Below are 13,888 nucleotides of genomic sequence, written 5' to 3'. Positions count from 1 at the left end.
AACGTGTGTACAGACCCCGCAATGAGCATATTGCCAATACCTGCCTCGTCCAACTGAAAGGTGATATATATATATATATACTTTATTTACTTTTATATATATATATATGCAACATAGATAATTAATATCTACATTCAAGTTAAGCCAACTGTATATATTTATTTTTACGTCGCACGTTTAGCTAAATAAACTTCATGATTTATTGTAATTAAAAAATAAATGGGTGGTTAACAGTGTGTAATTACAAACTATATACCGGCATGTCGAGCTGAATAAACTATATGATTTATTGTAATTAAAAAATCAATGGGTGTAATTAAAAAACTATAAATCTTTGTTGAAATAATTATATTAATTGGTTTGAGGTGGCCACATATCTCTCAGGTAGCACAATGAGCTCTAAAATCAATGGCGTCAGAATGTCGACCTTCAAAGATATCATTGGATTCGTTAATGACGGTACTCAGCAGGGGATGCTTATAATTTATTCTGTTACATTGTGATTATTTTCAAAACAACGAATCGCATTCTACACCACAAACAAGACCTAGCACGAAATCCCCACTATTGCCAAAAATTTAATGTACATAGAATTTTCTACAAGTCTATTTGATCCAATTATTTAAAGAGGGCTTACAATATATATTTATAAAACGATATTTTACCCGAACTACATTTTAAATATGGCTTAGAAACTGCAGGGTACACACCATGGTTTAGACTCTACTGGTTTAGAGACTCAATACGAACTACATCGTACATTATAGTTTCGAGACTACCAGGAAATCATGGTTTAGAGACCCACGCACCCGGTCCGTACTTGGTATCATAGTTACCACGGGTTCGTGTCTGTCTGTTATTCATTGTCACAGTAATACAGTTTTTCATAAGCTAGGGACTGAAGATGGTCGAGGGTTCTTGAACTAGGCCTCGCGAGGGGTTCCAAATCTTTTGGGGTTTTATGGGGTTCTCTCTTTGTTTTTGAAAAAATTCATGGTAAATAAAGTTTTCTGTGATTTTTCCTGATTTTTCTTACAAAATAAGGTCTTGAAACCAATTTTGAATTCAGTAAAGCTAAAAACCTTTTTTTACAAGCAATATCTACTTTGGTTTCTATTTTAATTTACATCATCTGGGATTATTTTTAGATATAAATAGAACCCAACAACTTCCAAATTCATATACACTATATTCTAAGCCATATCCACCATTTTGGATTTCATTTTGCCGGCAATTTTGAATTTCTACCATATGGATTCTCGAAATTCATTTTTGACATCAGATTTGAACCAACCAACCCCGAAACACATAATATATAAGATATATTAAAAGCCATATCAAACAGAAAATAACGATTAATTGAACTTCCACAATTTTCGATTTAATTTTAAATTTGTGCCATCATGGATTCATTTTTGTGATTAGCATTGAACCCGACGACACCGAAAACCATGTAAATGACATGGTATTGGTGGCATTTTGGATTTTCGAAATCTATCTTTAAATTCAGAGATATCGAAAACTATATAAAAGACGTGGTCATATCTTACGAGATTATCGAAGTCATATGGGGAAAATGCCATCTTATTAAAACATTTGATTTTTTGTTTTTAAAATGCCACTCATTACCAAATTTTGCAGCCATTTGAAAGAAATACTCGACACTATATGAAAAATATGCACTCTATGGTTACTATTTACACACATACCTGCATCCATTCAAGCTAAAATGCACTGGTTAATAGATGCGTTTTTAGTTTTGTTATAACAGATTCAATTGATGTTGCAGTTTTGCAGCCATTTGAAAGAAATACTCGACACGATATGAAAAATATATTTTTTTTTTATTTTTCTTTATATCAAATTCGATTTTACGACACATTTCCCTTGTATAAAGACTTTGCGTTTGAGGAATTTAAAAATAAATCATTTATTCTGCCACCACTTAAGCACACTGATTACGAGATATCGCTCTCCGAACACTCCCGAAGACCGCCATATTGAATTAGGTTAATTACATCATTTTCCCTTGGCCGAAGTATGAATTTGTCTGGCACATTGTATCCAAACTGCATTGGTTTATTTTGAAATTTGTTTGATTTAAAATGTTACCCCGCCCCGTCTACTGTCACGCTACCGGGATGAAGTACTTCGTGTTATATTCTCCGATTAGTGACTGTAGTTTACAGATTCAAAATCCATCCAATCAGACAAATCTACACAGCAACCGATTGTACCATATATATATTAATTTAATAATATTATGAATAATAAAATGATATTAGAAAACATGAGGTAAAAGTTCGAATATAAGAACTACAAATAATAAAATAATAGTAGGACAAATCTTTTATATACACCTTTTCTTTGATCATGTTGCTGTAATGCCTTTGATCCAGGGGCGTTTTAAGGTTTATCATGGCGGAGGCTATACTATTTTGAGGGCCCTCTTTCGCGGGGGGGGGGGAGCGTGTCTGCCCCCGGCCACCGGAGGTCGAGGAACATGTTGGTGCATTCTTACATATCCTCGAGGCCTGTTTATTCTGAGGTCCGGTGCCTAATCCGATACTTGTCTGAAGCCTGAATGCGAAACAAATCCCTTGTTCGTACCGTACCGGGAGCTCAATCAAATAATAATTAATTGAATATGGTGGATTTCAAATAATATTTGACCAAAGTTCAAGGACGTTACATCTTCCAGTTAGACGACATCCTTCTTTCTAGCCTTTCGGCTCGCGAAAGTTTTGATGATTTCATCCAAATTAATCGAATCCAGAAGATTAGCTTCAATGCACAATAAAGCTAGTGCACCCATGCGATCTTGCCCCATAGTTGAACGCAAATGATTTTTTATCCGCGCTAAGACGGAAAAAGAACGCTTACCCGAGCAATTGGTGACCATGATCGACAAATAAATACGCAATGTCGTATATATGTTCGGAAATGTCGATATTAACGCTGTTCCAGCATTTGTCTCTGAATCGAACATTTCTAGAATCTGGAGTTCGTAAATTTTATCCGTAATGAAAATTTTGTCCTTGATGACGTTTACGAACTGGTGCAGTTCGTTCTCGAAATGTTCGTCTAGATCGTCGGTGTAGATGGCCAACAATGTAGATGCTGCTTCCTTCAGTTCATCACGGTTTAGATTCCCGAGTTTACCGAGAAATCCAAACCTTTGGCTTAGAACTGAATAAGCATTTTGCCGTTTTGTCAGAGCAGCCGATAGCTGATCGATCATTATTACGAATGTCTGGGTTCGGAAATTTTCTCGAGGCGACAAAATTGTCTCTTCCCCATCTCCATCGTCATATGTCCGATTTCGCCTTCTTTTTCTCGTGTTTTTGTATGTGTTGCAACCAGACAGCTCTTTGCCTTCCTCTTCAAAGGTGTCAAATTTTTCCCGTAAATCAAGGACGAATGTAGCCAAAGAGCGAAGAAGCTGAGCTGCAGTATTTAGATCCAAATTGGAACTCTGAAGAGATTTGTTTGTTTTATTGAAGCGTTCTAGTACCTCGTACCATGTAGCAAGTAGGCAGCCGGTCTCCAGTGAATCTATCGTCGCTACAAATCCTTTCGCCTGCTGTCTGTAGTCCGGTTTCTCGTCAACGTCGTCTGCAATATTCTCCAGTATGATGCGAATGCAGTCATATCCCGTCCGGACTGCCCTAACCGAGTCAGCATGCGCCGACCATCGTGTATCTGATAGTTTTTTCAGGGTGAGCGAGCCGGTATCGCGTAGTTCGTCCAACAGAAGCTGCCATCTATGGGTGGACGCGGAAAAGAATGAATACAGAGCATTCACGAAAGTGAAGAAGTGTACGCAGCCACTGCAAGCGTCGGCCGCACATTGTCCTACTAGGTTAAGTGAATGTCCGTAACAGGGTACATACTCTGCTAAGGGATTACATTGAATGAGCTGTGCCTGTACCCCTGTATACCGCCCACTCATGTTTGACGCATTGTCGTATGATTGTCCCCGACAATCAAGGATTGAAATGCCTTCCTCTCGCAAAAGGTCCAGTAGAACAGTTGCCAGACCTTTCCCAGTATGATCTCGGATCGGGATGAACTTAAGGAAACGCTCCGTAACGGTTACGTTTTTTACATAACGGAATATTATGGTGAGTTGGTCCGTGTGGCTAATATCTGGCGTGGAGTCGATGGATATAGAATAGTATTTGGCTGTCTTAATCTCATCGATTATTTTTCGATACAGACTTGAGGCCATGCATTGAATCATCTCATCGCATATGGTACTTGATAGGTAGTTCACGTGTCCCTTGCCTCGGTGGGCGTACCTCTCGATATGTTCTTTCAGGAAAGGATCAAATTGAGCCAGCAGTTCAAGTGTCCCGAGGTAGTTACCGTTCGATGTCGATCCGATTTTCTCTTCGTTACCCCTGAAAGCGAGCCCTCGAGAGGAGAGAAATTTCACTACAGCCACAACCCTTCGGAGAACGTCCAACCAGTAGTTATATTGTCGCTCAATTTCTATGTTAAGGTGTTTGTCGATCGAAATATTAGCTGATAGCAAAAATCTGAGTGCGTCATGGTGCTCGTTCGACCTTTCGTGTCTGTCTACGTCGCGAGTAGCGTTCTTCCAAGAATTGTACCCACCCGTCAACAAGGGAGTCATCGCATTATCTTTGGCTGTCGGACTTAGGATCAGCTTGCAGTAGAAGCAGTAAACTTTCTTGGTCAATGGAGAATAGCACAACCAGTCGCGATCGACGGTTTGGCCGTTGTGCAGGGTTTTCGTGAATAAACCGAGCGTACAGCGGCGGTAAAAACTCTCACCGTCAGTTTTGGTGCTCGAACCGGAAAAATCAACAGACTTGAACTGCGAGTCAACAGTAGGTTTTGTCTTCCGTAAGAAAAAATCCCGCATCTCTTTTGGAACACGATGTGGCCAGCTGCCTGCGTCATTTGAATACAACGTTGACCCTTCTGACTCTGGGTTTTGGATAACGGTGGTTACCGCCAGTGTTGTTAATTCACGGTCGTCGTTAACGAGATGGTCCGCTGATTGAAAAGACTGGTCCTCATTGGTCGATGTCGACGGCTGGTTCGGACTTTCGGTCCCTGTTCGAATCACACCAGGCACCGCTACATCATCATTGGGACCAGGATTCAACTCTGTAGGGTGGAACCATTTACTGATTTTTACTCTGTGTCCTTCTGCATCTTCTTTGGCCTTCTGTTCCTTGGCAGCCCTTTTCAGTCTTTTTGCGTGTCCACTCGCTGGTTTGTCATGTTTCGGCATGTTCAGTAAATTTTACGTAAACATACAACAGATAGAGAAGACAAAACGTCAATATTTGGTAGTAGATTATGAAATATACAGACGCTACTCAACCCCACAGTCAAAATCATCGAGGTCGGAGGAATGAAAAAATATCCAACGCCAACTGTTCTGAGATTTATTAATTATCCAATTTGCTGTCTCACCTGTGACCTGTCTTGTCGAGAGTCAATAGTACTAATGGGGTGGGCCTATTGTGCAAGCAGCACGCGTAATCCTGGAAAAGATAGAAACTGTGAAACTGTCACGGTGGTGGTGTTTTGATATACGTTCGAAGCGATATAATATTTACCCGAATAACGGAACTCGAATTTGATGCTGATGTTATTTGGATTAAAATAAATTTACAAATTTACTCTGTTGTACACAAAGATAAAAATCACCGCCTAATTACTGGTCTTTATTAGATCCGTCAATCGAAAAAGCACTTGATATTTCAAACAAGATTATTTTATTAGGTGATCTGAATGCCGATCTGTTAAACGAAAATAATTTGCTCCAACCTATTTTATATGCACATGATCTACAAAATGTAATTACCAAACCAACACGAATAACTCAAACCTTCAGTAGTCTTATTGACCCAATTATAATATCAAATACAATTGAATTATTGAAAGCTGAAACCCTAGAAGTTTCGAGTCATGTGTCTGATCACTATACTACATTTCTGTTTTTTAAAACATCTGAACACCATAATAATGCGTTAAAACGCAAAATATATATTTATAAACGCGCAAGCTTTACAAATATTAATAATAAAATTAGCAATACAAATTGGGATGAACTTTTAAGTGAACATTTTTCCATAGACCAACTTATTGAGAACTTTGATACGAAAATGGGTGAAATAATATGTCAGCACCTACCCTCAAAAATGGTTTAGTCATGAAATTCGAATCCAAATACGACTCCGCGATAGATTAAGAAAGAAAGCGCTTAGATCAAATAACGACTTATCTCTTAAGTTATACAAGCAAGCCAGAAATAAAGTTAACAATATGAAGAAATATGCCAAGGAGCATTATTATAATACAAAAAATGATACAATTGCTCAGTTAAAATCAAATTCTCAAAAGGACTACTGGACCATTACTAATTTACGACCAGAAATCTAAATCCAATTTATTAAATGAATATTTTGCATCTATATCCACTATAACTGACATGAATACTTTACCCGAATTTTCATAAAGATATGTAACTGACTGTAAACCTATGGATATATCTTTGAAAATTATAAAACAAAAATTAAAAGAAATTAATACGTCAAAATCTAGTGGACCAGGTAATTTAAATGACAAAATACTAGCTTCTGTTAATCCAACTATATGTTATCCCTTATATTTAATATTCAATAGTATTGTAAGCCATGGAATATTTCCAAGCAAATGGACGTTAGCTCATGTTATCCCCCTATATAAAAAAGATGAACGAAGTTATTCCCAAAACTACAGACCAGTATCCTTACTAAATAGTGTTTCTAAATTATTTGAACGTATAATTTATCAACACTTATTGACCTATTTTTTAAATAACTACATGTATTTGATTAATAAATATTAATCTTGATTCCTTCCAGGAGTACCAACCGTCCACCAACTGCTTGAAATGTACGATCTCATATGCAATTCACTTGATAATAAAGAATCTATAGCTTTCATATTTTGTGATATATCGAAAGCTTTTGACAAAGTGTCTCATAGGGGCCTGTTACATAAATTATCTAATTACAGTATCACTGGTAAATAACATGATCGCATTTCTTCTTATCTCTCAAATCGTCTTCAGCTTTTAGGTATACAAATCCTGGGGTTCCACAAGGTTCAATCATGGGACCTTTATTATTTATTATTTATATTAACGATATTTCTGATGGTTTGTTTGGAATCGCGCGTTTATTCGCCGACGATACGTCTTTGTCTTCTTCTTCAAAATGTTTTGAAAAGATTGAATCTGAATTAAACTTTAAAGGGCCAATCCCGCTAACCTTTTGGGGAATAAAACTGCTTAATTTTGTGTTAAAATCATTTAAAACCCATTATCTAAGGCCGATCAACTAACCCGATATTTGTGATACGCTTGTAAATAACTTAAACCTGACAGTCTGCACCTGGAAATGGAGACCTTTGTATTATACAGTATCTGGATAAAACCAGACTTTTTTCTATAAAAATAATATGTAGGTGAAATCTATCGTTTGTTATCAAATAAGTACATGGGTCATTCACTGTATAGACCTCTCAAGAAACGTAAAACGATTATCAGGTCACCCAATGAAAAAGATGACCCGAAATCTTAAAAGGTTTACGTGTCCGGATAAGCAGTGTTGACGTTCACGTCCAAACGACTAAATATTTTCAGCTGAAATTTTCAGACAATGTAAATACACCATGCTTTTATATTTTGGTCCATAAATTTCACAAATACTCAGACTTTAATTTTCGGGATTGTCCCTTTAATTTATCCAAATTATTACAATGGTCTTAATAATGGTTACTGACTTTTAATCCAGGAAAGACAGAACTAATGATCTTCAGTTGTCAAAAAATTAGTTATCCGCTTAATATTAAATATGATAACACGTATATATTAGATACGTCGGTACATAAACACCCAGGGGGGGGGGGGGGGGTCTTCAGATTTTTTTAATTTCTCAGGATTCACTTAATAAACTCTATAAATGTTTTATTTTGCCTATAATTGAATACTGTTGTGGAGTTTGGGATAACTGTAGTAGTTATAATTCAGATAAATTATAAATTTTTTCAGATGAAAGCAGCTTGCGTTGTTACAGGAAATACAGTTTACACCTCCAGACAATCTTTATATTTTGAAACTGCATGGTCAAAATTACGTGAAAGAAGAAAGATTAGACGTTTGAATCAGTTACATAAAATAATCCATGGAATCTGTCCCGTGTATTTTACTAATACTATACACTTTGTAAACGAATCCCAAGCACCTTACAATTTACGAAACTCCAATATTCGGGAATCCCGTTGACTCAGGCTAAGGGCCCTTTCCCATGGTCAGGGGGGCCCTTTTTTCAAACGTGGGGCCCTTTTGTCTGCCTTTAGGGCCCTCCCTAACTAGGGTACATTTCATTTTTCTCATCGGTTTTAGCATTTTTATCCCGTTTTATTTTTTCAACTTCTTTGATTTTTTTCGCGAGGAGGCTGGCGCCTCCAGCGCCTCAATGATAAAACGCTACTGCTTTGATCTTGTTGTTGTCATGGATGGTTTGTGATTTGTTGTTATTGCTTGTCTATATATAATTGCCCTAATTTGTTACTGCACTTGATCGAAAACATGCACGGGCCCCGAGGTTACCCGGATGTCCCTACAGCTCAATGGTCAGAACATAGAATTTACAGTTCCTTGGTGTAATCTGTGATAGAAAAGTCACATGGAGACCACATGTAAAGTATTTAGTAACACGCACCCAACGCATTCTGAACCTTACGAGGAAGACCACAGGTCATGATTTACCGTTCTCTAATACCTCCTGTACTAGATTAAAGATGTATGACATTCTTAAATGCAAGACCCATTACACTAAAAACAAGCCAACAGTGAGGCTGATGCCTCCCTCCGAAATCCCAAAATAAATAGATGACACATATCAATTAATATTTTTTTTTTGAAACATATCAAGCAATCAAACTATACGCTAAGTTTCATCACTCTCTATCAGATAGAATCAAGATTATCTTGTTCCAAAACATTGACCAATGCAATTGATTTGCTCTGCTTAGCTTCAGCTCGAAATGTTAATCATTGAACCCAGTCAAGACATTCACCTAATGAACATCTACATCAAGTCTAAACATTCTACCTGATCAAAAGCAGAGTTGTTATGTTCCAAAGGCTTGACCAATCAAATTGCTTATCGCTCATTAGCCTAAACAGTAAATTCTTACCATCGAAATTAGTCAAGGTAATGATATAATGAATCTATATTCGGAGTTCCATCACTCTCACTTCATTATAACCAAAGTAATCGTGCCCCAAATCATCAACCAATCAGATTGCTTATTTCTGCTTACCGTAAGCAGACAATGTTCATCATAGAACTCCATCAAGGCATTTTTTAATGCAATGTAATCTACGCCATTTTAATTGGCCGAAGGACGTGTGGCTAATAGAAATATAGCGGGCGGACAAACTGACCAAACAGTATATTTTGTGGTATTTCAGGTAAGCTAATTCAATATTATATTATAACCGCATGTGCATAATTGTGTTGCTGTGTGATTAAATATTTAAAAAATCATTCTTAGGATACACCCTCGACAACAGTCAGTCCTGAATTGCAATGTTTGGTTTGTGTTCTGGGCGCCATTTTGAAAACAGACATGACCTACATTCATGTTTTTGTTGATACAACTGATTGTGTTCTTTTTTTCAGATTTCGTAGATTTTAGCAATACAATCCAGCGATAGAGAATTTTCTTTATGAAGAGTAGCTATTTCAATTTGTAAATGCCCAGTTGTCTTAGACAAATAATAATTCAAACTTCAAATGAGTTATATTCATGATATGTTGTATTTATTCAAATCATACCACCGAGAATTGTATTTATCCAATTGCATAATAATAAAAACTTGAATTTTAGTATTTTATTTCTTCCTGTCAAGAACATGGAAAATTGGTAATTGCCTTGTATCACTGCAAACTATATATACTATTCAAAAAAAGTAGGGGATATTTGATTTTGGGGGAATAATACTAAAATATGCAAATGACTACGAAAAAAGTCACTATAGAACCTAACAGAAGAAACATTTCCAGTTACATGTGACGCCCAAACGCACCAATAGCTACCGCATGGAATGCAGGTGATGCTTGGGATCATCATGGGGGTCCAACCCAAGATTTGCACGACTCTGACTTTGAATGTTACAGTCATTGTGGCATTGAATTCCAGGGTGGAAACATCAGTTTAATTGTTTTAGTGACAAGAAAACAAATTTTGATATGCGTCGGCTTACCCAAAATGAAAGGTTACGTGCCCTTGGCATGCTACAGATCGGCACAACACAGGCGGTTGTGGCGCGGACGATGAATGTTTCTCAGTCTGTCATAAGCAGGCTATGGTCCAGATACCGTGATACACAAGCTGTACAGGACAGACCACGCTCAGGTCGACCAAGGGCGACAACTCGAGCCCAGGATCGATTTATCCGTACCTTGGCCTTGAGAAATCGTGTCATCACAGCAAATCCGATCAGCGCTCGTCTTCAAACAGACACTGGTGTGAGAGTGAGTGGCCAGACGATTCGGAATCGACTGCATAGGGGTCACCTTCGCGCCCGACGTCCTCGCGTGATCCCTTGTTTGAGAGATCATCACATTCAGGCAAGACGTCGTTGGTGTAGGGATCGTCAACACTGGGATAATCGACGCTGGAGCAATGTGATGTTTTCAGATGAGTCAAGGTTCACTGTTGATTGTTTGGACAGACGTAGGAGGGTGTGGCGTCGTCGAAACGAGCGCTTCCAAGACGTTAACGTCATCAGACATGATCGATTTGGGGGGTGGTTCTGTTATGGTGTGGGGAGGCATCACTGTTGCTGGAAGAACGGCTTTACATGTTGTTGCAGGGCGTGTTACAGGCCAGTACTACCGGGACAACATCTTGGCAGTCCATGTTGTGCCGTTCGCACGACGTCATGGCCGCCGTTTCATCTTCCAGGATGACAACGCAAGATGTCACAGGGCCAGGATCGTTACAGGTTACCTCCAACAACAGAACATCACCACATTACCTTGGCCAGCACTGAGTCCCGACCTCTCCCCCATCGAGCATGTCTGGGACATGCTTGGACAGAGGTTACGTCAACGTCAACAACGTCCTGCCAATGTCCAAGAACTTGCTGCTGCGTTGCAACAGGAATGGGACAATCTGGACCAAAATGACCTTAGACGTCTCATTAGGAGTATGCCACGTCGGATCAATGCTTGTTTGGCAAACAGAGGAGGATTTACCCGTTACTGACTTGGTTGTAATGCTGTGGTAACTTTGCTGTTTGACCCCGGGTATCATTTTACCCTTATAATGGTCAGTCTGTGCCTTACTTAGTCTAACGATCATTTGGAATAAATCGATGAATGTGAACTTCATTTCATTTTGTCATTTGTTTCTTCGTCAGTTTCATTAGGTGACTTTAATAACACTTAAAAATCAAATATCCCCTACTTTTTTGGAATAGTATATACTAAATGGATAAAAGCAATTTTTTGTGAACAGTTTGTTGGCATTAGTGAATTATTCATCGCAATTCCAAGACATTGGTCTCGGCACGACGTCATTAAGCCTTCTCTGAATTTCATCCCAAAGATGTTCAATCGGGTTTAAGTCCGGGCTAAGGACTAGCCAGTGCATAACGTTAACACCGTTCTGCTGTAGAAAGTCCCGAGTAACACTGGCGGTGTGGGCACTGGAAAACGTTGTTTCGATGACGTGCGAAATGTGCTATGACGTAGGGTCTGAGAGCTTGATCGATGTAGCGCACTGCTGTGATGCCGCCTTTCTCTACCTGGACCAAGATTTTGCAACACCACAGGACCCACTCTCTGATTCAGGCCGATTCCACCCCCAAACCATTATGCTTGGACCAATTGGTCTCGTTCCATGACACATTGGCCAGAATAACGCTGGCCACGTCGACGCCATATTCTTGTCCTGACTCTCATCTGTGAACAGTTCTCCATTGCCTGTGTCGCCAGTTCTAGTGTTGTTGGGCAAACTGTAGACGTTCACGTCGAAGGCGAGGGGTAAGGATCGGTCCACGGTAAGGTCTACGACAATGGATGTTCTTTCTGGTGAGACGTAGGCGCACTGTATCGGTTCCAACTTTCTGACGTGTAGTTACAGATGCCTGTGTAAGGGGTTTTTGCACGTGGTGATGATTTAACCAGGTATGGGCGCATTTTGTGATGGGGTGGAAGTAATTTTGTTATTATTGAACACAATTTTATTAGTATTGGAATTAACTTTGTTTATTAATATTCCCAGTGTCTCGGAGCTTGTATTGTTGTTTTGTTTTTTATCAATTTATAAAGCTATTTTTTATTTTATTATTAATTATTTTTTCATTGCATAAAACCATTTTATTAGTATTGGAATTAACATTGTTTATTAACCTTCGAGATGTTTGTTTAGTAATGATTTGGTATTAATTTAATTTGTCATATCATTTATTGATTAAATTATAATTTAACAAACAAAATTATTGTTTTGTCATTTATCAAACATTACAGTTTAAACAGAACAAATGGAGGGGGTTGTATGGGAAAGGTTGCTTTGCTGGATATAAATTGGAAAAATACAACACAAGTGTTTGTGGGTGATTATACACAAGTCTGTATGCAACAACACAAATTTCCGAAATTTCAACACAAGTTTCCGAAATTTCAAAACAAGATTCAGAAATTTTAGCACAAGTTATGTGTATATTTCAACACGAGTTTCAACACAAGTTTGTGTTGTTTGATAAATTGTAACACAAGTTTTGTGTTGTTTCAACATTTAACACATGTTGTTTCAGCACAAGTCTGTGTTGTTAAATAGAAACACAAGGTACGTTCAGTGTAAATCATCCCAGCAGGAAAATCTGCCCGTTAATAACAAGGCTGAGGATGAAAGAAACGCTAAGGTATTCTAGTAGACTGTGATCGCCTCACAGCTGAAAGGAAACCCCTCACGGATAAACTGATCTACCATAACACAGCTTTCAGTTAATCTACGAATTCGTGTGTGAGATTAGTATCCTAGATATTATGATGTAACCCCTTGGGACGAAAAGAGTGTTCCACTCAACGTTCGAAATCCATTAGTGATCATCCTGGGGGTTACTGATAGACGGATAATGCCAACTGCACGACAATGACTAGCCGGAGAAGATTGCTTGCCTGCCTGAAAATAGGTCGAACAGGCGGCGGGCCCTAGGGCCCTGTTGACAGTCAAACCTATATTTACCTATCATACCTAAGAGATCGTAGCATTTATGGCAAAGCGGGACAGACGTTCGCCATTCTTTACTTTCTTACACCCGGGGCCTCTTCTTTGGATGAATTATACCTTGGGCGCCTAAATAAATCAGTTATTGTTCTTCCATATTAATGTGTTTTAGTTTATAACAATACATCATTACGTCTTTGTTAATTTCTTGTTAGCGATACACAGCAGTTTCTCTATAGTTTGGTTTTGTCGGTGTGGAGATTGCTCTAGAATTAGCACAAAAAAGGCATCCTTGACACCCTTGCAAAATGTGCACGGTGTTTTTTTTTTTGGTTGTTTTTCTTTTTTTTTGGGGGGGGGGGGGGGGTGAACGGTTCTATTATGGCTTGTCTTGTTCTGTATGGAACTGGGACCCACGTTGGTGTTTGATTTTCAGTGCAATGTTACACCTTTCAAGGTATACTTAAAGCGGGGTTTTCGCAGATTTGGACTGAAATGGATATTATTTACAGCTTAACGGATTGAGTGTTATTCAATCTTCTTAAACAGTATTTATTTCGAGAATATTACACAACCTAAAGACATAAAGAATAGGATACAAAACAAGCCAGGTAGG

The sequence above is a fragment of the Patella vulgata genome, chromosome 9 (assembly GCF_932274485.2).
Source record: "Patella vulgata chromosome 9, xgPatVulg1.2, whole genome shotgun sequence".
NCBI lineage: Eukaryota > Metazoa > Mollusca > Gastropoda > Patellidae > Patella > Patella vulgata.
This window is presented reverse-complemented; position numbering follows the sequence as displayed.